The sequence below is a fragment of the Ischnura elegans genome, chromosome 11 (assembly GCF_921293095.1).
Source record: "Ischnura elegans chromosome 11, ioIscEleg1.1, whole genome shotgun sequence".
In the NCBI taxonomy this organism is placed as follows: Eukaryota; Metazoa; Arthropoda; class Insecta; order Odonata; family Coenagrionidae; genus Ischnura; species Ischnura elegans.
The window spans coordinates 22,949,166-22,971,817 of record NC_060256.1 but is presented as its reverse complement, the minus strand read 5'-3'; the positions used below and the strand labels follow the sequence as shown (position 1 = coordinate 22,971,817).

General features: G+C 37.4%; 2 long non-coding RNA genes across 2 annotated transcripts; both read right to left on the bottom strand.

Moving 5' to 3' along the window:
* Nucleotides 1-356: 356 nt before the first annotated feature.
* LOC124168494 lies at nucleotides 357-1,924 on the bottom strand. Its single transcript, XR_006866952.1, has 2 exons — nucleotides 1,841-1,924; nucleotides 357-906 (listed from the first exon to the last, which is right to left on the bottom strand). It is a non-coding gene; the product is annotated as an uncharacterized LOC124168494 (long non-coding RNA).
* A 1,104-nt stretch (nucleotides 1,925-3,028) lies between these two features.
* LOC124168322 lies at nucleotides 3,029-22,129 on the bottom strand. The gene is made up of 3 exons (XR_006866904.1): nucleotides 21,776-22,129; nucleotides 16,056-16,159; nucleotides 3,029-3,807 (listed from the first exon to the last, which is right to left on the bottom strand). It is a non-coding gene; the product is annotated as an uncharacterized LOC124168322 (long non-coding RNA).
* Nucleotides 22,130-22,652: the final 523 nt, after the last annotated feature.

The following is a 22,652-nucleotide window of genomic DNA, read 5'->3' as shown; positions in this document are numbered from 1 at the left end:
TTCATATAAACAGCAATAGCTAATAAAAAGGTATACGATGATTAAAGCAGTAATATTACTTTAAAATGTATTTCAAGCAAAGTAAATAAATAGTACACGATTAAAACAATAGAAACAGAACAAAATTACACTAGCAAAAAATTGGATAAAATTCTTCGCCTCCTAAATACATAGAAAATAGGTACACAAAATTACGAGCTAGATACCATACTGCTTTTGCCAGAGTAAAGTCTTATGTCACAATTCAACCATGAGTTAATATTTATAATTCATTCACAGCAATAATTGAACTGTATAGACTTTCCTCTGTTTATCCCCCTCCCCACGTAGAGGGAGCAGTTTGGATTTGAGGGGGAGGGAGGGTGGGGAGGGATATTTAGTAAAGGAAGGGACATTTAGTGTAAGTATTACTACTAACACTACCATTAATACTACTACTACTACTACAAGCATACAAACTCACTCACTCACTCATACCAAACAACATTCACACACCTACGATACACCTTCATGATAATCTAAAGTGGGTACCCATCATCGCAGCGATCCCTATGGTCGAAATCAATACGGATCTAAGTTCCTACCCCTAGCTAAGCCGCCTAAGTACGAAGTCAGTTCTATCTAATTCCCTGGTAGATAAGCTACGCATGTTGACGACCTAAGAATCTAATTTCCTACTCTCCTGCCTATATTCCCCCAATGCTGTAAAAAAAGCAACACATTACAATAAATAAATTACAATCAAGCGCACAGCAATACAAAAAGCACACTCAAATAGTCAAAAGTCCACTGATGAGAAGAGCACCAGTTCAAGTCTTGTGCTTCTTCGGTTTCTTCAATCTTCGGCTCTTGAGAGACCCTTCGGAGCACCTCTTCTCCAGGTAACGCAGCATTATGCAGAGTCACCTGTTGCAATAAGAAACATCACTTTTACTAACGATGCGACTAACTACGTTATAGAGGTTTTCCCCTCTGCATAAAAAAATATATATGAAATAAGAATAACTAAAGAGAGACAGGTTTAGTCATCAATGGACGATGAACTTCAAATAATTCATTTTCCAATGCATTCAAAATTATATGGATATATGATGGTAATTGGAATAAATTGGTACCTGATGAGTAAAAAGAATTTACAAGTTCCATATGTTGTAGCAAATGAACTACTGCATAATTTATTCCATCGACTTCTTTAAAAAGACTCACAGTGATAATCTTACGTATTTATGAAATGCAGTACAGGATTGGATTACAAAATATCCTAGAGTAGTGGTGTAGAACTGAATAATAGAATTTATGCATGAACTCGGGTAGACCTTTTTCACATTAATGCCACAAGAAAACATACTACAATTCCAACAAACTTACCAGAAAATTATAACATTTTTAAATATTCCATAAAACGAAGGAAGGAAGAATTTTAATTAAACTGAACAGTCTAAAGAGAAATAAGAACAAATGGCATCACAAAACTGAAATGAAGGATAGTAATAAATTCAATGAGTCTATTCGGAAAAAAGAAAAAGCTTCTTTCAAGATGCATTTTCGAAAAAAATCACATCAAAGAATATGATTAATGGGACTGTATCATGACGCGAACTTTTTAATTCTACGTGATTCTAAAAAGAATAGTAGCTTTACTATTACTGGCTCATAATTTTTTATATCGAAATGGAAAAGTAATACGCTAAGAAGCAAATAAGCAAAATGCCATTATTTATACTAAGTCAATATTGCATGTTTCTAAAAAGTTGCTTACTCTTTCTTTATGTATGAACAGGATAATTTTTTGATTTTCATGTGCATGAGTTGAAAATAAAAAAATTAAATCCTTTCCTACCTCGTGCGTGACTGGTACAATGCCCTTCGAAGTCTTCTCAACCTACAGCAAATCTATTTCTCCCAAATTTCGGGAATGAGTCACACCTATGAAGAGAAAAATGCGTATATTAACTTAAAGTCAGCGTTGCAAACGCGAAAAGACCGGATGAAATGCAGTACATCTCTTAAAAAATCAAGTGCAGTACATCTCTCTCTCTCTCTCTACAAAACCTTTTAAAAATCCAATGAATGAGGCAGTTACTTAAAATAATATATAATATATATCGTCATTAACAATAGAATTTTATAGGTATTTATGATAAATTGTAAAACCGACAAAGTTTGGACAAACCTTGGAGTAAAAATACTTATAAACTGCACTCACTGTTTATTGTAATGAAATTGCGGCAAAATTATTTTTCTAATATTTTCTCATTGACGTTACATGTAACTGGAAGTGTTAGCTCGAAAATGAAATTACTTTTACTGAAAATGTTCTCGATTACTCAATTGATTTTATAAAATTTACAAGCTTTTTAATTTAAAAGTGAGGTCTCGATACACATGAATGTGAATGAAAGTGGAATTTAATCTTACTGTGACGTGATGGCGCCAATAACTTATGTTCTTCTAGAATCGGAGAAGCATGCTGCACGTCCTCTTCGACCGGTGTCTTCTGCTCTTCGTCCCCGAGGGATGACTTGAGCCTAGGGAGAGGTAGGATTAGTAGGCACACACAAAAATAAAAAAACCCTTGCACTAAACATCCACACTACGCATATCGCCTAGCCTTACGTTACGCAAATTATTCGGCTCTAAAAGTCCAAATCAAAGCTAACACTCGCATTATCTTCTTGTCTTGGTCCTCTTCGACCGTTGTCTTCCGTCTTCTGTTCTTCAAATCCAAGGATGACTTTGCTGTCTTTTCTTGGTCATCTTCTCCTGATGTCTTCTGTTCTTCAAAACCTGGGGAAAGGTAGGATTAGTAGCACATACAAAAATAAAAAAACCCTTGCACTAAAAATCCCCAAAGCCTCGCATACACTCCACGACAACATACAGGGGGTATCTTTGCACTTAAACCAAGTGAAAGTCCCATTCCTGTACGCTGCAATGGATTAGCGTGCATACTTAACGTTGGTTCAAAAGGCTAAAATTAACGCACGCATATAATCGCCTAGCCTTACGTTACGCAAATTATTCGGCCCAAGCAGCCCAAATCAAAGCTAACACTCGCATTATCTTCTTGTCTTGGTCCTCTTCGACCGTTGTCTTCTGACTCCTTTTCTTCTAATCCAGCGATGACTTGAATCTGTGGAGAGGTAGGATTAGTATGCACATGCAAAAATATGCATGACACTCGCAAAACACATTCAAAAAGGGGAAAAACAAAAAATGGTCACACACACGCACTCACACACACACCCCTACCTACGTTTGAGCTCATAATCTAAATAAACCATACTAAAGGTTTATAAGGCCTTTCATTTTAGTATTCATTTGGGGGCCATACCTTTAGCGCTTTTTCATCATTTTCTTTACCTTGTTCTTGGCCAATCACCTTTGTGATTTTTTTATTCACGTGATTTGGTACCAGTTATTATAACCTCTCATTAGTTGCAACCATTTAACCATGTGTTTATTTTTTATTCTCGAGTCAATTTTGACTCTTTGCATTTCGTTCATTGGATTGATGTCACCACAAGTGTATCGCAGACCTTTGTACCTTGATTCATACCATGTGTTATTTTTGTGTTAATGTGAATGTATGTGTAAAGGAAGGATTCGTTTAAACCCAGGGCATTGTACAATAACATCACTCTTCAGCCATAATTCCTAGCGATGAAGAGCCTATCACTCCCCCCTCCCCTATCCTTGAAGATATATTTTATCCTTAAATTTCTTTTCGGCCGATTATTTGAATTTCTTCATTTGGTGATTTCAATTTTCGTTTCTTCGAAGACACTTTTTCAGTATCCTTTCATTCTGTAAAGAAAAGAAAAGATAATTCAAGTGAGTTTGTAAGTCCGACATTACCCATGAGAACAGGACCGCATTGCATGAAAACCTTGCTAGTCTATTGCTCAGAGGATTATTAATAAGTCAAAAGCTAAATTTACGGTATGTAATAAATGATATTTATCAATTAATTATAGAGAAATGACAACTATATGTACAATAAATTTAGCATTTTATACATTAATTGAAATAAGGCCAATATTTAATTAATGGATGAGGTTTCATTTTCTTTGGCGGATTGTAAAGTTTGAGAAACTAATCTACGCACATGAGCTAATAACAGGTCATACGAAAAATATAAAATTTACTAAAACCTCATGTTCTTTTAATATTCCCATACATTGATCTTCTCTTCCCTGACTAGCTAAATTAACTATAATCAAGCCAAATAATTGCTTACTATTAGAATAAATATATAAAATATATTTTTGCTTAATTGATGTTAAATGATTACCATGTTCGAAGGACTAGGTTAACATTCAAAGTTATATTTTATAAATTATATAGATTTATTATATTCAAGCTATATGAAGGACTGCTAAAGTTATCCACGGGCAGATATCGATAGTGACCGTAACTTAGTTATGATGAAATGCCACCTTGAATTTTTTAAATATAAGAAAGCCGTGAAAAATACATGGCAGATTGAAAATTTGAAGAAGCTTCAGCATCAACTGGATTTTAAAGAAGCTGTAGAAAATAGGATAGGTGAGGATACGACCAATAAACCAGTGTAAGACAGTTGACAACCATTAGAAGTGGTCTACAGGCAGCAGCTGAGGAAGTTCTTGGTAAAAGAAGAGTCGTTATGAAAAAACCATGGATTACGCAGGAAGTATTAGATCTCATTGAAGAAAGAAGAAAATACAAGGCTGCGAAAACAGAGGAAGGACAGCATTGTCATAAGAGAATAAGGAATGAAATATGTCGTAAAGCGCGGAAGGCTAGAGAAATGTGGATGAAAAGTATTTGTGAAGACGTGCAAAACAATCTTAAGCACGGAAAAGTAGAGGCCGCCTATAGGATAGTGAGGAACCTCTTTAAGGAAAGGGGCGTAAGATGTAATACCCTTAGGGACAAAAACGGAGAACTAATGATTGAAAACGAAGAAAAAGGGAAGAGATGGAAGGAATATCTGGAAGATTTGTACAATGGATGCAGCCTCAGAAGGAATGCTATCGAAAACGAGAGGGAAGTGGATGCCGATGACATGGGAGCCCCAATTTTAAGATCAGAATGTGATGCGGCTGTAAGAGACCTCAGGATAAATAAAGTATCTGGCATTGATGATATTCCCGCAGAGCTAATTAAAAATGCTGGAGAGAAGACGTTGAACCAGATTTACAAAATCATTTGTGAAATGTATTCAACAGGTGAGATACCAATGGACTTCGAGAGGAAAATTATCATCCCAATTCCTAGGCGGAAAAGAGCAGAGAACTGTGAAGATTTTAGGACCATAAGCCTGACGTCACGTGCCACGAAGATACTGACAAAGATCATCTATAGAAGAATAGAAGGAAGAGCAGTATAGCATTTGGATGAGGACCAATTTGGATTCAGCAAAAACAAAGGCAACGTGGATTGGAGTACAGAAAGAGACAAAGTGGATTGGAGTACAATGATTGGAACGCTAAAATAAATTGGGGTTCTTAACAATGACATGAAGGATCATCCACAGTTTATACAAAAACCTAGTAGCGGTCATAAAATATGGGCCCACCTGTGAAGAAGCAAGAATTAGGAGAGGAGTGCGACAAGGCTGTGTATTGTCACCCATAATTTTCAGCGTTTACATTGAGAAAGCCATTAATGAAATCAAAGAAAAGGCCTCGGGAGTGAATATCCATGGAGAAAAAGTAAGCATGATAAGATTTTCCGATGACATAGCCGTTATAGCAGAAACAGAGAAGGGAATGAAAAATATTCTCGTTCATATGGGTAGGGTAATGGGTAAATATCGACTGAAAATAAGTACGAAAAAACCAAGACATTGGTACGCATCAGATGAGAAGAAGTGAAGACTAACATTAAATAGGGAAGCAAAAACTGATAGAGGTGGATGAATTCAGTTATTTGGGAAACAAGATAATTAGCGACGGGAGAAGCAAGAAAGAAATTATCAGCAGAATAGCCAGGGCGAAGAGAGCATTCCACCAAAAGAAAGACCTGCTTTCAGCGGGAATCTTAAATATGGAAGTAAAGAAACAATTTATAAGAACCTACATTACGAGTGTACTCCTATACGGAAGTGAGGCATGGACATTGGACAATGACTGACGCGGAGAAAGCAAGGATAGAGGCCTTCGAAATGTGATGCTACAAAAAAATGATGAAAATAAATGGATCGAACGAGTTAGTAATGAATAAGTCGTGAGAAGAGTAGGAGAGAGGAGAAGCCTCATGAAAACCTTAACAAGAAGACGGAACAACCTTATAGGCCACATTTTGAGACATGATGGCCCTATGAAGACAATCATCGAGGGACAAGTGGAAGGCAAGAACGGAAAAGGAAGGCCTCGAACAAAATATATGGAACAAGTGAAGAAGGATGTAAAAGAGAAGAAATACGAAGGTGTGGAAAGATTAGCTGATAGGAGAACTGAGTGGAGAGCTACGTCAAACCAATCCTAGGATTGTTGACCACTGATTATGAGATATAAATTTAGATATGGAGAATAAACTACTGATACTAAGCCCGTTTAGGCAATAAAATGTGATAAAGATAGCATTTAAGATTATATTGGCAAAGTGTAAAATTTTTCTAGTGAATTTTATGCTTTTTGGATAAGTGAGAATGAGCCACAAATAAGGTATGCAACCCGCGTGCCACCCACATTGTCTGACTGCGGTGGCGCGCGCTCACTCTCGGTGCGATATCTCGGGTACCAATGAGCAGAAATGAGAGAAATTTGAGGTGATACTCTAATGGTGATGTCTAATGAGTCGTTGTAGAAGACAAAAAAATGATAGAAAAATTCGAGAGTGACATCACATTCTGTTTTGTCCGAAAAACACCTAGAAATACCAACATTTCAATACTTTAAGTGCAATGCGGCACGTTTTCCCGATATCCGATTGCAAAAATAATTTTCATGGCTTATTTACTCTTTAAATGGAACAAAACTGGGGGGCGTCCCAAAATAAATGCGAATTTTTTTAAAATAAGGACCAACCTAATGGAACATTGTCAAAATTACGCGTCCAAAATTAGAATTATAAATCGCACAACATTCAATAAAATCTGATCTAATGGGAATGAAATTATCAAAAATTACAATTCACTAATAGGAGAATTTAAAGATCCACTGCAAGGTTAGTATTGATCGATGAAATTCGCTGGGACATCCATCACGTCTTAAAAGTATACATCATTCCATTCATTAAGTCACACTATATAAATTGTAGAATTAACGCCTTAGGCGTTACAGCCCATTGTTCCATACATAAATTAAAAACATACGGATAAGATAGCATGATATCAGCTTTATAAAAGGGATACATAAGCTACATATTGAGATATACCGAACTTCCTTCTCACGCTAAAAAATGGGCGAAATCAAACACAAGGATGCAAAATGAATTTACCTTTATAAATATGACGGTAAAAATAGTTGATAACGCAAACCAACTCCAATAAAAAGTGCAGCAGGAAAGACGCTGAACAAGCTGCACAAAATCATTTGTGAAATGTATTCGACAAATGAGATACCTAAGGACTTCGAGAGAAATATTATAATCCCAATTCCCAAGATAAAGTGTGAAGATTCTGCAATAACCATAAATTAGGTTTACTTCACAAACGAAGCCAACGCTGGTGCCACACATTCAATATAGAATATTAAATTTTTTCTCCTTTCGCGGGACCTATATGAATATTAATTCTCTTAAACAGCCACTACAAACAAACGCGTAAATGCATCATTGTGATGTACAAAAATAACAAAAATATCTATGACTATCAAAATCACAACCGTATAGGGATACTAAACGAAGGCATAGTTATGGAAGACCACGACTCTCAGATGTTTTTCCCCTCAAAAAAGATTCATTCCCGTGATACTTCGAAGGCCGTACGTGTCCACGTTATTCCGAGCGAAACGGGAAACACCGGGATAACTACGTTTAGGGTTAGCGTTCTGGGAGTCGGGGGGTATTTGGTCACTCATGACCAGAGACGAAAGCAGACCTTCGCATTTGGAATAAATAAGTCAAATGGGCTCCAAATCCCGTTCCCGTCGAGACGAGAAATTGCACGGCCTAATGCAAAAGCCAATGTGTAAAGAAAAATTCAGGGTGCAAAGCCGTGATGAACAAGAATAAATGAAAAAATATAGCCTGTTTCAATTCTGAAATGAATGCAGGCCCAAGTGAGAAAGCATCACCAGCTGGATGATGTGAAATTTCATGCTCCGTGCTTAATGAAGAAAATATGGAATAAACATGCAACACAGAAAAGTAGGAAGGCATTGTTTCAGATCTATTCGATCGCCGGATGTCATTAAGTAACCGACAGTCAGTACTCGAAAATCTCAACAACTAAGTTTCCATCTTCGTTGAAAATTAATCCTTTATTAATTTCAAAGAGACTTGATAGTAACTGCTTTATATCATGTAAAAAATATCTCATTTACAGTTTCCCAACTAATTATCCTTGGAATCGAAAAAAAAGATATCGTATTGAAGTTCAATTGGGAAAATATCAACACACTGATTCCCTGTGGAAGAGGGGCATGGACAATGATAACAGCTGAGAAATCAAATTTAATTTTCGAAATGTGGTGCTTCAGATGAATAATGAGGAGGAAATGGATCGACCGAGTAGGAAATGCTGAATTAGCCTAAGCAGGGCACGAGAGAAGAGAATGGAAACATAGATAAGAGGACGGAACAACCTTATACGTCACATCTTAAGACATGACGGCCTGATGAAGACAATCTTCGAGGAACAAGTGGATGTAAATGACGGAAAAGAATTACATCGTGAATATATGCGGAAGAGACGATACAGAAGAGAGTAGGAGAAGAGAGAAAAGAAATGTGTGAAATGGAAGAAATAAGTAGGCGCGAAATAATTAGCCGACAGGATTAATTAAGCGGAGATCTGCGAAAAACCAATGCTAGGATTGTTGACCAGTAATGTTCAGCTAGCATGATTCGGTAACAATGAAACCATATGTAACTAAAGCATTAGTGGATTCAAAATATAATAATGTTAATAGATAGTAATCATTCATTTCCAAACGTTATTTAACTAATGAAATAGGAAAAGACGTCTCTAAAAGTCTATTCAACTGGCAGTTAACATTTCTCTCAACACAACTGAGTATAGTTGTAATATTCTTGGTCGTATGCGCTGTTTTGTTTTGCCAAAAAACTGTTTCTAAGATACTTGCTAGTGTTACACCGGTTTTGAGTGGGGAAACAACCCAACGGCGAACCCTTGCTCAGTATTTGTTTTTACGGAATGCGAACAGACTATTTGAGAATGAGAGTCGAAAAAACTGAAGGAATATTCGGCTCAATTTTCAACCAATCATATCGCTCGCCCGCCAACAGCGATAGGAAAATGGAACGGCATGAATGAGTGTTTAATTAAGGAAATGATGGGTCGAGCCATCACTCTTTTGGTTCCTGAAAACCTATCGCTAGACATTCTAAGGGATGGAAAAAATCGATCTCGTGATTCCGGCTTTCTGGATTCCGAATCAGGAGCTAACCTTGCAAACTAAAGAGTTTTATTACTGACGTTTAGGCTAAATTTTAGTTCAGTCAGTGAACGAGTAAGATTACATGCACAATTGATAGTGAAATGCACCTTAATATGATGCAAATAAACGAGATTTCGGCAATTAATTGAAACTTCTCGCGGCTGAGCTTTAAGCCACCGAGTGCGTCCACCGGGTGCGTCCAATTTCACTTGCAGGCAAATGTTATTTTACAGACGAAGCCATGCCCTAAAGTTGCTAAGAACTAAATATAGCACAAACTTTAACTTATGATTCTAGCAATGACCACATGTTTTCACTAAGAGGGCATTTTTACAACTAAACCCTCTGTCCCGATTGGATCCGATGTTGGCGGATGCACAGGTGAGAGCTAATAACCAATGTGCGAGTTACGCGTCCAATAATGTTCGGAGAGCGCAACAATATAGTCATGCATATTACGGAGAATACAGCTCCAGCCTACATTCAAATGGCTTTTTGTCAGGAACGGTAAATCTTCGAGAAAAAAGTGAAATGCCAATTTTATAGATAATTTTCTGATCTACAATTTTGGTATAATCAATTTTTATCATAAAGCTAACCGTTTGGCCAAAAAATGCAAAAAACTATTTTTTGTGACCTTTTAGCTTGAATAAAATTTTTTGCACTCACGGGATCGATAGGGACTTTTCAGGATTTCATTAGAGTGGTATCCTTGAGGTTCATGCAAATTTTCAGCTAGTTGGCAATTTATGTAAGGGTCAATGTCTATTTTGACCGGGCTATTTGCATGATGTCAGTGAAAGAAGAATGCCTAATCTTCCGTAAAAGTGGATGTACCATCACCGGCGATTTGGCAGCTGTGGCCAAAGACATCGGTGGGATTTATCAGCTGGAGCTTAAAATGCTTAAGCATGAGAATCAATTAGTCTGCCTTATCACTACCAGCACAAGCACACGACATGAGCAGAAGAAAGCAAACTTTAATGCTGAGGCTGAGGATCTGTGGCATCGGAGACTGGGACAGCAGCAGGGATATGCTTATGCTGTCAACTAAAAAGGCACTATGGAGATAACTTGCACTCCATGCACTTTTGGAAAGATGAGGAGATCTCCATTTGAAGGAAGCTTGTCAAACAAGAAATCGGAGCTTGTGTATGCTGATTTCCGTGGGCTAATGAAAGAAAAATCATTCGGAGGGGCAAGGTGTTTTGCTGACAATGAATGACAATTCCAGAAGGATATTTCATTAGAGTAAAACTAATGTGATGGAGCTGTTTTAAAAAAATGGGATTGTCCATTGAGAATCAGATAGATGAAACTATAAAATTTCTCTTCGAGAGTTCGAATCCATAGTTAATATCCTTTTTTTCATTTTTTAAAAGAGACATTTTTAACATCAACCCAGTAGATGCAGATGACTCAAGAAAAAGTTACTATTGCATATTTTTATTCATTAAATTTTAAAAATAATGAATCTATGTATTTTAACAAATTCACTTCATTTTTTTCAAAATAGATTTATTCAATGAGAGGCAATCATCAGGAGAATTGCCTATGGTTGCATCATCGTGCCCTTGCGGCTAATTATTGTCAAATGTCCGTTGAGTAAAATTCCTACTATTAGTATCATCAACACTCAATAAATAACCAAATATACTCTCAGTTGAAATCGTTTAGATAGCTATAAAAACATTGATAACAAATATAAATGAATGACCGATTGGGTATAATCCATTTCTTCAATATTTCAATAACTTTAGAGTAATCATACTGATATATTTATCTATTATCTTTATGTATTTGGAAATGTAATGGTCTCGCCTTCTGATTTCACAACTAGCAACCTAAGAATTATACCGACTCATTCACGAGACCTAACCCCAACACAGAAATTATGGGGAATTATGACAAATGACTGGCAAACCAGGGGTGCCACAACAGGGGGAGTGCCAGATGCGCAGTTCACGACCTGCGAATGCATTTTGTCATTATATATGCGAGAAATTATTTGGACCAATGCCTAAACGTTTGCAGAAAGTTGTAGAGATATCGAGAGACGAATTAAAGTATGAAGACAGAGGGGCCATCCATTTCGGTCATTTCGATAAGAAAAGATCATGTCAACGTTGATGGTCACGATTAAAAAAAAAGACATTCGTTAAAAATTCAGTATTAATTTTTTTCTTGTGTCAACTGTACCTTACGTATAGATTTTAAAAAGTCTCTTTTAAAAATAAAATAATATTACTTCAAACTCGAACCTCCACCTCAGCTTCCACAACTTCCAGACAACCAGAACTTCAACTCAACTACCGCGCGCAGTATATGTATGCCTACTCGGCTACGGAGCCACGTCTTAGCAATACACAAACCGTGAGTCAAAATATGAATCTAAAGAGAGGAAAAACTTCTTCCGGGACGCGAAAAGAAAACACTCCGAAGGCCCTAAATGTGTGTGTACGTGAGTTTCCTCAGTGTATTCCATCCGCTAATCTTAATTTCGATTGGTAATTTGCTCCTAGTATTTGACTCCAGCTTCGTTAGCCCGATCGCGTCCGCGGCTGTCCTCCTCGGCTCTTGCTAACGCGAAGGCAAAGGATGCAGGTTGCTTCATATGCATGCAGCTAATGTTAACGGCCTTTAGGCGGGGCTGGACGACGCGGAAAAGGCAGTCAAAATTCACTTCACAGTCAACTGCCCAAACGATTATGCAATATAGAAATTGAATTTCAACAAATAAATAAACGCGTAAGAATTCAATACCCATGCAACATCCTCTGGAACTCGAGATAGGTTTTGCGAAGTTTGAAGACGAGAAAAAATTCCAGTGTATGTGTGTGCAGCAGCAAATCGTCCGTCACTGAGACTTCGGAACTCCTGTTTCGTTAAAGAACACTTTACCCACTACTCCACCAGAACGGTCGTGCCCTAAGGCAGTCCAAATGCCCGATATGCTTCGGCTTCGTCCACAGATGTTCCGACGAGAGTAAACTCCATTCTAGGTGAGTAGTGGGCGAAGTATGCTCCGGAGAATATGGGGAAGAATTCGTAGCTGCTTCTCTAGCGTGGTCATACTGCGGCGGATATGATTATTTCCACGGTATAAGGGGCATGTAGCTTTTTAAATTCCCGATTGTATGAGAGCATTACGATGGTGAAATTTTGGAAGACAAGTAGTTCCTGAACTGTCCGCTTTCAGACGCCAAAGAGCTTTGCGTTACTTTTTTCCGCCACTGTGCAAGGGAAGATTAGTGGACAAAAGTCTCACTCAAAAATATGGTGTAGATATCGTTGCTAATGGCTTCCGGGTGCAGCTGCGTGTTGCGCTTTGTCGTGCAAGCTTTCGCGTCCGTTACAGGGCGCATCATCAGGCGATGAATGAAAATGTGTATAATAATGGTGTAGATATCTTTGATACTTTTCCCCCAGTGGTTAAGTACTCAACGTTGACGGTGCTCATTGCTCTATCAGCCCACGATGGATGGGACATAGCCAATAAGGACATTAAGATGTCATTCATAAATGGAGAACTCAAAGTGGACGTGTACATGATGGAACCAGAGGGTATGAAAATTGCAGGAGAAGAGAAAGACTGCAAGTCAAATAAAGGCATTACATCGTCTAAAACAATCGTCTCGAGTATGGAATGAGGTATTACATTCTGGTCTGCTTCAATTAAATTGTAAGCAGTGTGACTGAACCATATGTTTGAAAAATCACAAGAGGGAAGTTAATTCTTATTGTTGCGATATTTGTTGATATTATTTACGTTTTTTGGAAATGGTAGTGTTGAAAACGAGATGCTCAAAAGTTTGAATTATAAATATGTATGAATTGAATGGCACAAGAGGGTGAACTGATTATGTGAGGGTGGCAGCGTTAGAACTCATAAATAGATTAGGTGACATGTAGTGTAGCTTACAAACTTAAGAAAAACTTAATGCATGTTTCTTAATGGTATAATTATCTCTAATAGGATATGGTAATATTTTAGTATGCGTGACGTTTTTCGGCGTGGTGTGTGTGTGGGAGTCCAATTGCATGCTGGTAATTCGTTACCCCCTGCCAAACACCATAGAGGTGGCCTGAAGGTTTTATGTAGGTGTATAAGTTGCAGAAGGCCAGATAACTTGAAGGTGGAAATTCGAAGAATGATCCTGGACGCATTAGGAATCAGCGAAATAAAATGACCTGAAGTGGGAGACGTATGGAATGGAAGCAACAAAATAATACACACAAGAATGCTAAACGGTGGTGATGAAATGGCCACAGTGCTAAATAGTAAGAGAGCAGAATAAAAACTACCTTCAGTTCAATGAAAGGTTGGTAAAGGTCAAGATATAAACCAAAACCCATAACTATAGCATACTGCAGCTCCGAAGGTTTGTAAGCCTGCACAAAATTGCCAGAGGATGCAGAAGTGGAAAAAATGTATCAAGATATCTCATAAAAAATCAATCAGGTAAGAGGTTAAGTAAATGTTATCATTCTCGGTGAAAGTAATTCTATCATCAGCGAACATCATGACGGGAGAATAGCCAGGAAACAATAATGATGTAAGCAAAATTGAAGACTGACACAAAACTCAAGCTAGTGGTTGCGAACACAACATTAAATTGTCATAGCCGAAGCAGTTACACAAGCTAAATGCCAGTAGACATGAGAGGATTATTGGTTTGTTTAATTCCAGCAAAAATAGATTCAGTAACTAGGAAAAGGGCGACCAAAGCTACCGTAGAGACCGACCAACACTAGCGGCTTTAACTTAATAGATGTGTAATGCCACCCAAAATAATAAAATAAAATGAATCAGAAAGCGGTAAAATCATTTAGCATGTAGCAAGTTTAAACAAACTCGGTATCAAGTGTAATTTTAGGAAGCAGATGAGAACAAAACGGCATCGGATGTGGCCGAGAAATCAGTTGAAGAGAGTTTGAAAAACTTTTATAGTGTGCTAAAGGAAGAAGTTGATGAAGTTCTTTGCAGAACGATAATCATCAAAATGGATCATGCAAAAAGTCTTGGATTACGTCGAAGATACTGCGAGAATACGAAAACTGAGGAATTCTAAATGATAATAAGAGAAGAGCTTTGTTGCAAAGCCAGAGAAACCTGGACGAGGAATGAATTCGAGAGCGCACAAAAACCTAATGTACAAGGAATAGTAGAAGCTACCTCGAGGATTGTGAGGAACCACTTCAATTAATGAGCGTTAGAAGAATTGCGCAAAGCAGGGCGACTTACAAGTAGTACGATACCAATCGAAATGGATATATACTCATAATTTGACGTAACAGTAGCGTGTATTGGAATTCAATGCTTAGTATCCTGCGGGAAGGTGGGGTGCTTAACAATGACAGATGAATCATCTGTAATTCGTTTAAGACACCAAGTAGGGGTGATAAAATTAGGAATTAGCTACGAGGAATCAGGCATTAGGAACGGCATGAGAGTCTTAATAGCATTAATATCCTCGAGCAAAAACTGCCAGAAGCTTACGGAAAATTAAAAAGATCCTAGTAAACATGGGTAGGACAATAACCAATGCCATCTGAAAATCTTCATCAAATATCAGAGTGTACCTACCAAATGACAGGAAGTCAAGATTATCATAAAACTAGAGAAACAAACTGGTGTAAAAGGTCGACCAGTTATACTATTAAATTTACCAGCGATGAAAGAAGCAAGAAATAAATACGTAATCAGTAGAATAGCTCAGGCGAAAAGAACTACTAAGACTAGTAAAGGATCAGCTCCCTTAAAGGAGCAGAAAATTTGATCATAAAGTAAGGAAACAATTCATCAGAACCTACGATTTGAGTGTGCTTCTCCATGGTAGTGATTCATGGACAATGACGGAAAATGAGAAACTGATGGTTATTCGGTCATATGAAAATTAAATGGATCGTCCGATTGAGAAATGCGGAATTCCTCGGAAGAGCGGGGGAAGAATAGAAGTATAGTGAAAACTTGGCAGAAGAAAGATTATTCTAAGCGGATATATTTTGAAGCATTTATCTTGGTGGCCTGATGAAGGCAATCCTCGATGGACAAGAAGATGGCAAGAGCGGAATAGGAAGGCCTCGGATATCGTATATACCGATCCAGAAATGAAGGTTGGGAATGAGTATTCGAGAGATTCCATTTGCCTTCACGTGACACCATTAAATCAAAAATCATCAATTATCATTCAAAATTTACGCGAGCTAAGTAACCTAGTAAAATGTTTATTTCCTCCTAGCTTCCTTCATAGGTATCATAGTCACAAAAGATCATACAAATCAACAGCTGAGTATTCGTTGCATAAAACGCTATTAGAACATAAAAAATGGTGAAATACCATTCACTTAAAAAAATGATCACAGAAGTTATTATTTGCAAACTGTAGACTTTTTGGTTTAGACGTGGAAACTAAGAGACGAAAAGAGAAACAGATGACATATGCAAGGGAATATTTAAAGATCTATCGAATAATATTCATAAAGAGAATGATATTGACTCACCATGCTTCTTCAGTCTTCTTCTTCCTTGGAACCTCATTGTAATGCCCCATTAAACCCCACGCATTTCACGGAATTCATCCACTATCCCTTAATTATTCATGCACCTGAAAAGAAAAATTCGCATTAATGGCTGGCAATATTCACGTACTACAAGTTTACAGTTAAGATGGAGCATAATTACAAAAAATTGTCTTAATAATGACCCCAAGGGCGAAACGTGTGGAAAAAAGAAAATGACAAACGAAGTGCTTTAAATCCAATTATGATCGCCAATATTCTCTTACTTTTGCTCCTCATTAAAAGTAGATGACCAATAATTGCAGAGAGGTTTCGGAGTGGCAGTTAAACACCTTAATTAAATTAGTTGACAGCAAATTCCTAGGCTTAAATATCACGGATTTTCCAATATACCTCTTAGAACCTGTAGAATAATAACCTCACCTCACCATTAAAGTACTAACAAGAAAAAATCATAAAAAGGCAAATGAGAGATATCTGGCAACTGAAGCAATCACGTATAAAAGCTTCATTTTGAAATTTCAATTTCTCTCGTAATATAACGAAGCAGTGTGGCTAGTATGAAATACACTGTTCTACGTCTACTGTTAATACCTCATAAATACGGTCACAGCGATAAAATTCATATGCTTGACCTTCGTTAAAAAAGTAACCAAGTTAACGGAGTACTGGACGTAAGCTACCGGATTGCCGTAAGGATCACAACTCCTATGTTGACACCGTTACCTTTGATGTTCTAAGAAACACGTTGAAGGTAAAGATAATACTACTCGCAGGGTACTTATTCATTTCAAATGTCGACACTCCATAACGTAATGCAATTTTCGTAAGTTACAGATATTCCACTCGGAAGCGAATACACACGAACATAAAGGGGGATCAAACAAGTGGAATTATTGAGTATCTGTCAAATAAAACCGCTTTGGGTAAAAATCATGCATGGCATTTCGTCCATTGCCGCAACAGTTTTCATCGAAGGAATTATTTCCATTCAAAATTCACAGGGCTGAAAGTACGATTTTAATCAGAGCTGATGTTTCCCTTTCACTCGTGTTCCTTAAAAAAATTACTCTGAAACTTATTTTAGCTTCTAGTCAAATTCCTCACATGGCATAAAAAGTTAGAACGTGAATACGGTCGGCGTCATAAAAATCGTTCATTCAAAATAATGGCCACAAATGATCGCGATTACTTAATATAGTTGTATAATAAAGTACGTATGTGCGAATTATTCCTTCGCTTTAGAGAATTAGAAGTTCATTGAAAATAATATAATGAAATTTTCACTTAAGGAATAGTTTAGGTACTCACCTCTTAACTCCATGAGAGCTCGCCGCGAAGTGAAGTCCAAGATCTGGGGGAGGGGGACTCCTGGTACTCCGTCAGCCGCGTGACGTATGCAATTGACGTCACGCTGATTTTGAACTGATTTCTTTTTAAGGCAACTAAAAACTTATAAATTGCTAAATATCGTAGATGTTAGGCTATTTAAAATTAATCCAGTAAAATACATTACTAAATACGTTGATATTCTATATTATAAATAAAAAATATATCGCGCGGAAAATCAATACAACGCTTAACCAATAAGAATTGTGCACAAGTTAGCACAAAAATAGCGCGGAAATTCTTTAAAAGCCAACGGTCGCAACACACGTGATCAAGGTTCCAGAATGTTCTAGTCTTCTACGAAGGCCAATGGGTACGTTCGCAGAACACATTATCGCTTTACGAAAAACAATACATTAGACTATCAACGATCTGCATTCAACTGTCGCTTCCAATCCAGCACTTCCCCTCCCCCCACTCAACGAAGGAAGCGCAACACACTCCAGTTCGTCATCAACCGTCCAAGAAGAAGAAACATGTTTTTGCGAGTTTTAAATTCATAACATTAATTTTCCAGACCATTTAAGCCGTTTCTTCGTTCGTTGAAGTCACTATTTCTTACGAGGAAATGAGAATGGAGAGCGGTGACAAAGAAGAAATGCAGCATTATTGATTGAGGTAAGTGAGAACAAGTATTTTTAAGGTATAAGTCAACAGAGGTTGTAATTTTACTCTTATCACGATAATACTCACGCGATAACATGTCACTAATATGGCTCATGTAAAATAATTGTATAAGAAAGTGAGTGGCAGAGATAAGCAGTGTACTGATATTGCGGAGTTCATGTGCGTTAAGAACATTTCTAAAGGCCGTTTTACACGGGGCACGGAATTGCGCAGGTTATAGCTGCATTTATTTCAAAAAATGGCGTGGAATTGCGCGAATGCATAAACGAAATTAGCTCAGGGGTTATTTTGCCGTCTCGCATTCTCGCATGTGTTCTAGCAATTCACCGTTTTACACGACGCAATTTTGACTGCGACTTCGCACGTACGTCAGACAGCGCAATTCCGTGTAACATGTAAAACTGCCTTAATCCCACTATTCGATATTCACATAAGCGAGAAGTATATTTGTGTTCTCATTAGTGATTAAAAAAACTCCCCTTCACAATTCACCCCATAGTCATTGATGTATCAGTAAACGTAACGTTAACAGTAGACGTAGAACAGTGTATTTCATACTAGCCACACTGCTTTGTTATATTACGAGAGAAATTGAAATTTCAAAATGAAGCTTATATACGTGATTGCTTCAGTTGCCAGATATCTCTCATTGTAGATTTAAATTGTAAAATAAATTAAACCGTGTAAAACTGCCTTAATCCCACTATTCGATATTCACATAAGCGAGAAGTATATTTGTGTTCCCATTAGTGATTTTAAAAACTCCCATTCACAATTCACTCCATAGTCATTGATGTATCAAACTTATTGTAGATTTAAATATAAATACCTTCAAATTGAACGAAAGCCACGTTGAACATTAGTAGCTTCCATTCAATTCAAGGATCGCATTCATCTCTTAGGGATAAAACTCACCAATTCTCATTCAGATCAACGCATAATATCGGTAGTAATTTTGTATAATATCGTGATTCTACGAGACGGAAATATTATATCGATTTCCCAGATGTGAATGTGTTATTCGGTATTCTCATAATTGCTTCTTAACGTTCAATCGCAAATGAAATTTCAAATGACATCCACAAAATATTTGTTGCCTTGTTAACAGTGAAACCTATACAGCGCCAAAACAGAACTCTTAATAGCAATCGCGGTCTCCGATCTTCCCAAGAATTTATTCTATTAAATTCAGTCAACAATGTCCTTCCACTATACCACAGATTTCGCTAAAGCTTTCTACGCCATGTTGCATCTGTTCATTTATAATGCCGTAGGTTAGTACCTTGCACACTTTTATTGCAAAAAAGTGTCAAAATAGTGTCATTAATATAATTATGCCATTATTCTCTCATCTTAATGTCTATGACGTTAATAACCCTTGAATGAAATGTTTAAATAACATAGTAGTAATTATTTTTCTGGTCATTCGCAGATTCGTTTCCCAGATAGTCATGCTCAACTCAAGCGATGTCTTGGTTAAATATCCTGATGCCTTCATCATCCTACATTTGGGATTGCTGAATGGTTCGTTGGAAGCAACACTGGAGCCTCTACAACTAACTGAAGATATAATTTACTTGCGAAAGCTGCTACTAAGGAAAATTTGAGGAGCGACTGTTGGAATTAATTTCTTTCCGTGAAGAAAGTCAAAATTCTTGGTCTTCATCATCGAATCCTACTGTAGGTAAGCCATATCGTTATCATTTTAATTAACCAGTTTGTCACCACTTAAATCAATTTTCGTTGATATATTTGTCTTTGTTTTTAATTAATAGTAAAAAACTGGCGCCTTGAGTAGTTTTAAACATTTTTCTAAATAATTAGAAAGTTTGGTTAAAATTTCCCCAAAAATTAACCAATGTTAGTCACATCTAATTGTTCACTTTAGAAGCCGCTAATAGCCTATGAGATGTTCTGAGGTTATAACCGCTAAGCGTAGGAGAGTCCGTTAGCGATCAACAAAGCCCCATTTTCACAACAAAATGTTGCATGCTGCAAGAATAAGCAGTCTGAAAAAATTCTGTAAATGTCAGCTTCAGCATTATCCAAGTTCATCCCTTGGTCACACCTAATACAGTGATTTTTAATTACTAACTGCTAAATTAACGAGTCCATGGATTTTGATAAACGCGTTTTGCATGGGAATTTTAATGAATGTTTCACCAGTAATTAAAACTGAGCCTGTGATGTTTGCTTATCAATATAGCGCAATTCAATAATAATATAGGTCGTAATCCAATAAAATTGAAGAGAGAGTCTTCGCCTGCCTCTAAACCTTTAAATATAAGGGAAACTGACAAAACTTTTGCCGAAAACTCGGATATTCTGACAAAAATTAATATGAGTTTAAAAAATACACTTAGAAAGTTTTCTCTGGTTTTACCTCAGCTATCAAACGATTTAAAAATTTTCAATTGCCATGGACCACGTGAAGAAGAAAAATATGGGGAGGGGGTTTAACTTTGATAAACACAGGAAAGAAATAAATACGGCCGAAATTTTGAGTAAGCATAAATGGCTTGTGTTGCGTCGAAGAATTTTACGGCATGCAAAGCATCTAGTGAAGGTATATACCCTGAATAATCCAAAATAATATTTAGAGAAAGAGCTATACAACTAATATAATCATAATTTAGAAGATGCATTTGGACGAGCGGTTGTGGTAATTCCTTTGAATTCATGTTATTCACGAGAGTGAAAAGTCATTTCAAGCCTGAGAATCCAGCCCAGGGTCGGCCCTAGGAGGTGCGGGGCTAGGGCGAACCTTCAGTGCGGGGCCCTTCACTTAAAATATATACCCCATCTACAAACTCGAGCATTTTGAATCCCTACCACTCTCTGGCTAAGTATGTGTTCCCCTCCCAAATTCAGACTTCGTAATTACGCCGTCATGATACCATCACGCAGTTCGTTTTCAAAACTATCGTATATTTTAATTTTTTTTCGCGAACGCGGGGCCCCCCAAAGCGCGGGGCCCGGGGCGGTCGCCCCGCCCTAAGGCCGGCTCTGATCCAGCCATCACCATACGGGGTGAAATGGGAGAAAGACGCGGTCAAATACGGGCATGCCCGCCGCGATCATTGCTTCACGCAGGTTTGAAGGTGTCCAGAGCGCAGTGGGAAGGGAGAAAGAAGCTTATGCATTTCCCCGGACCAAAAACGTCTCTCTTTCTAACCCACTGTTCCCATGTGGTGACTCAATGTTCTTCTCTATCACACCCTATTTTCACTCGATACGTACTTCCTTGAGAATTTTGTCTGCAATTAACTTGCTCTTACAGACACCTTAATGGAGCTTAAACTACTAGGACTGACGCATGAGAGCAGTTAAATTTAAGTGTTATGACATGGCGAAGTTTATTATTCATCCAATGAATTCGTAATTCAGCTAAGTCGAGCCTGTGAAAATTATTGGCCGAATCACTCGATCATAAAAGGACAATAATTGTATTTAAAACCGATTGAATTAATCTGAAAATAAGTCTTCTTTTAGTTTATCCCGCTATATTACAAAAACGCAAGACTCAGCATTCAAAGAAAATTTCGCATTTTCAAAAAGACTCCACATTGTTTCAAAGAATTTTCCTTCTCGCCAGAAAAATAGGGTGCTAAAACCAGTTTTTTAACATAAATTTCTGCAAAAATGCCTAAGCTTCACATTGAGTTCGAGAGGAGAAGGCTCCCTACCTTTCATCCGACGACATATCCATCGGCGGCAGGTCTCAGCTGTACATCGGCGATTCCCAAAAATGCACATATTCACCAACACTTCACATTCAACACACAACTGATAATGAATTTTTTGATGCACGCATGACACTATCACTTCACTGAATATCTAGATAATCACTCGTTCCTGCCCTTCAGTAACACAGCAGGTAGCTTCACATTATTTCCATGAGACATGCACACTGCTTACAGTTTGACCGATAAGAATATTCCAAGGGCTGAGGCAAAGGCTTCACAGGGATCGTTGAAAGCTTGATTTTAAGCTTGTAACTTCATTCAATGAATTCATTGAGTTATACACTCCAACTTTCGTAAAATCTAAAAAAAAAGAAATAGGCCTTAAGCTGTAACACAAAACATTTCTATTGATGACACTATACATTTAATCATATGGCAAGGAGGAATTATGACAACCAAATTCATGAATATATACATAAACTTATACGAGGTAATAGTCCTTGCTGTTGGAGCCAGATTTTGATAATAGTTAAAAAAAAAAATGAAAAGCCAAAAACAAGAATGTGGGTACAAAAATCTTTAACTTTGACCAAATCCCATTGCCAAAGTATGTTGCCTTCTTGTACAAAAATTATGATTTAATACGTACAAAAAGCATGGAATAATAGGATATTTACGAGCATAGAACTTACCAGTACTCTTCAGCGGTATATCATGCACCTCTCAACGCTAACTGAACTGATTTGAGACTAAAGCTGCACTATGTCAGAGCGGGGACTAAGGGGACAATCCTAAGTGACGCACTGCTTCTAACTTGTAGCCATGAAAAGTAATTGAGGTCGGGGAATTACTAAGGATATCGAGGGAGGTTGCCTGG